This window comes from Microtus pennsylvanicus, chromosome 1 (assembly GCF_037038515.1).
Source record: "Microtus pennsylvanicus isolate mMicPen1 chromosome 1, mMicPen1.hap1, whole genome shotgun sequence".
NCBI classification, from domain to species: domain Eukaryota; kingdom Metazoa; phylum Chordata; class Mammalia; order Rodentia; family Cricetidae; genus Microtus; species Microtus pennsylvanicus.
The window spans coordinates 221,190,330-221,194,604 of NC_134579.1; the positions used below are offsets into that span (position 1 = coordinate 221,190,330).

Genomic DNA, 4,275 nt, shown 5'->3' on the forward strand with positions numbered 1-4,275 from the left:
CACAAGGGGTTCCCTTTGTCAAGTCTTAAATCAAGCATCTTTGCTGAGTTTTTCAGTAAACTACCATTTAACTTGTTTAAATGTTTCTCCACAAATGGTGAAAATACTATAGTACACACAGGAATAATGATGACTTTGTGGCCCACAGTATAAATGTGTAATTCTAAATTAAAACATTTTCTGGTTTTAAAAAATAAATCTCGTCATCCATGCAGCTCTGCAGGTCTTGCTAGTAGGGCCGGTCTCTAAGTTCCTGACTGTTCTCACCTTTATCCATTTACGCAGGTCCTCCAGGTCCACGTGATCTTCATACCATCTGTTCCAACAATGATCCAGGAGGGCCCACAGGACCATGTCATGTTCCTCCAAAAAAGCTAACTCGGTCCAGGATTCTGACAACTCTGAAACCATATGTGCCTCCACCAGTGCTACCACGGGTCTATGCTGCAGGACCAACACGGTCCATAAGTCCGCCTCATTCTTGCTGCATGCCACCAGGGCAGCCTCACCAGGTGAAAACAGTGAGCCCCCTTGTGAAGGATATTCTCTGCCCACCCCTCCACACACACACACACACACACATACACACACACACAACACAAGGCTGAGCAGGTCCCCTTTTAAGATTCTCAAACTCTGGGCTTTGAATCAAACAGAAAGGAAGCAAAGGTTACACAATAACAGTAGTTACAATGATAAAATTTCGCTGAGCAAACAAATATTTGGGGACTATAAATCAAGACCCTGCCATTAACAGATAACTTCTTCTAAAGTGAATAAAACTTAGTGACATTTTAATGAAAACTTACATCTCAAACTTTCCTTAAAGGTTGAAGAAACCAAGAAAGAAGAATTTCATCCTGCCAAGGATGACGATGGCATTGCGCCCATTCCTACCGCCAAAACTGAATTTCCTTCGTCTCCAGGTACAAGTCACAGAGGTGACACTCTTCCTGATTCTAAGAAAATTACACTTCACGACACCACAATGGATCACACACGTTCTTTAGGACTTACACTGGGCATGCAAGAGGGAGAACAAATGCTGACTCTGAGCTTCCTTTGGTAGCCACACTGGTGACACCAGGGACCCTCTGCAACATTATTTATTTGACAGTTAAAAAAATTGGAATGTATTTGAAAACAATCCCAACCATGAACTTTGTTACAAGTAGGGGCCCTCTCGGTTCTCCACAATAATACTGAGCAGGCTCACAAGGGGTTCCCATTGTTAAGTTTTAAAACAAGCATCTTTAAAAGAAAAAAAACTCAGTAAACTAATATTTAACTTGTTTTAATGTTTCTCCACAAATGCTGAAAATACTAAAGTACACACAGTAATAATGATGACTTTGTGTCCCACATTATAAATGTGTAATTCTAAATTTAAAACATTTTCTGGTTTTAAAAAATAAATCTGGTCATCCATGCAGTTCTGCAGGTCTTGCTAATAGGGCCGGTCTCTTAAGTTCCTGACTGTTCTCACCTTTATCCATTTACGCAGGTCCTCCAGGTCCACGTGATCTTCATACCATCTGTTCCAACAATGGTCCAGGAGGGCCCACAGGACCATGTCATGTTCCTCCAAAAAAGCTAACTCGGTCCAAGATTCGGACCACTCTGAAGTCATATGTGCCTCCACCAGTGCTACCTCTGAATAGTTCTTCAGGACCACCACGGTCCATATTGACACCTCTTCTCCCCTGCATGCCACCACTGCCAACTTGGCCACTATCACATCCCGGAGGTTGGAAGGGTTGCGGGAGGAAGCCCTCAGGTTTTTGGCCTTACCCTGGTTGCATTCTATTCTCCAGTTCATTTTCTGAGTTCCTCATCCCTGCATGGGACACGGCCAATCTCTTGCTCAGTGCTGGACATTTCCTCCTCCACAAGGGGGTCCCTAAGGAGCCCCAGGGTTTTTATGGGGGAAGCCTCTTTTTCTCCTCCAATGCCTCCCATGCAGCCCATGGGTCCTTTGGGGCCTCTTGGTCTATTATGACCTCCACGGAGCAGTGGTGGCACCCCTCTCCCCTCACGAGGTGTAGTGGCACTCCATATGCTATTCTTTGGAGGCTTCTTTCGCGCAAGAGAAGCTTTAAGTATTCTTCCTTGAAAATCCTTTCCATCAAACCATTCCACAGCAGCGTTGGCAGTTGGCAGATCTTTGTAGGCCACCGTGGCGTCCCCTTTAGGCTTTCCTCTCTCCTTATCCAAATAGATGTGGATCATGGGATGCCCAGTTCTCTTGTTCATCTTAACAACCCCACACTGCTTACCAAAGTCTGCCAGATCATCCAGATTCACATTGTCATTTAAACCTTGCTCATAAATTGCACTGTTGTCAGAATCTTCATCAGGATCTATAGGAAGGCCTAGATCAGGACCTGGTCCTTCATCCATGGGTCCACCGGGCTTATTGATGCCACCTTGGTCTCTAATGCCCATTCCACCGCCTCCTCCTCCCTGCCCACCTCTGCTCATGCCTCCATGATTAAATCCCCTTCTTCTCCTCTCCCAGTTTTCAGGGCCACTCATGCTCTGGTTCTCTCCTGGTTGGAAAATCCCCCAGACTCCTGCCCCCGACACCATGTTGTGTGGTCCTGTCGGAATGAACTCTGCTCCCCGTAGCTGCTGCTCTTTTGGCTATATTGACTTGGAGCCTGGCTGTAGGATCCAGTCTGAGGGGGATAACTAGTGGGAGGCTGCTGCCCATAGCTGCTTTGTTGACCATAGCTACTCTGTTTTCCATAGTTGCTAGGTTGCCCATAGATGTTCTGTTGAGATTAACTGCTCTGATCATAACTAGTTGGCTGTGAAGAGGAAGATAGGGTATGTAGCATAAGATGTGTAGGAGGATAGGGTGGAGGTGCAGTGACTGGCTGCATGGGGTAGCTCCCAGGTGCTTTGGATATCTGTAATTACTCTGTCCATACCGTAGGATGGGCTGGTTATAAAACCCTGTGATAGATTGAGGTTGACTAGTCTCAGTGGGCTCGTTTGCATCTTGTGGTCTTGCAGGTGCAGCGGCGGCTGCTGGCTGCTGGCCATAGGCTGGGTAGGCAGGCTGGGTGCCATATGCAGACTGAGCTGCACAAGAGGCTTGGGTTGTGGTGACTGGAGCAGTGGTGGTGTCATGAGCACCAGTGCCACATCCTTGAACAGTCTGGCTGTATGCCTGGGGGCAGTTGGAGTAGTATCACCAGTGGGAGGCTGTCCATAAGAAGTCACATATGCAGTCTGCCTGTAGGTGGCAGTGCTCTGAGCTGATATCAGTAGGCTGTCCATAAGTTCCATAGCTTTGTTTCCCATAGGTCTGGGTGGTCTGTGCATATCGTTGAGTTGGCTGGGCTGTGTAAGCACTGTAGCCCTACTGGGCTGCAGCTTGGCTGTAGGTACTGTAATCTGCGGACGCCATTTTCTCTCCTTCCTCCTCATTCTCTCTTCCTTGGCAACATTCTGACCCTGTTCTTGAAACTTGCTTCTAAGAGAACACAAGTGTGATAGCTTCACTACTGATCAGGAATCTGCTCTTGTTCATGTCTCAGGTGACGCTTTCGACCCTCAGAGTGCTAATGAATATTTCAGTGCTACCAGTCCAGCTGAACACACCCACTATGCAACTCACTCCAAGGGTCTGCCACTTTGGGAAGCAACAATGGCACTGCTGATGTTAACCACCGGAATATGGTTTCTGAGATTTGTATCAACAGTGATGCTGTGGGCATTCAACCTAATTTAACATGTGGCATGCATTAAAATGAGTTTAACAAGGTAAGTTAGACCACAGCAGTGGTTTAAAATAGATGATGACTTATTCACTAGAAATCCAATTCTCTTTGGCACCAATACATATCATAAATAAATTTTGTGCTATATATAGGACTCTTTAACCATTACCTAAAACTAGAAAATATGCTTATCTTTTCCAATCATATTGAAAATACATCTAACATGAAACTTGTGTTGTCTGAATGGCTAAGCAGAGAAATGTAACTGTTAGATATTAGTTTCTATTTTTCTCTGTCCATAAACTGTGACTTATGTGGATAGCATCATTTTGGAAATAAACACCCCCAAAGAAGCCACATGTGAGAATAAAACCAATGAAATAAGGCTCCACATTGTCACCACTTCTCAAATACAACGACATTCCTTGTGACATGACACTACATAAGATTCTACTGGTGATGCCTCTGTTACTGCTCATCCTGACGCAGCCACCAATGATGTTCTTGATACTACTGATAATTCTTGCTTTTCTTTTTAGTTGCTGCT

At 45.3% G+C, this 4,275-nt stretch overlaps 1 pseudogene; it reads right to left on the bottom strand.

Moving 5' to 3' along the window:
- Positions 1 to 229: 229 nt before the first annotated feature.
- Positions 230 to 3,415, bottom strand: LOC142842622 (RNA-binding protein EWS-like; annotated as a pseudogene).
- Positions 3,416 to 4,275: the final 860 nt, after the last annotated feature.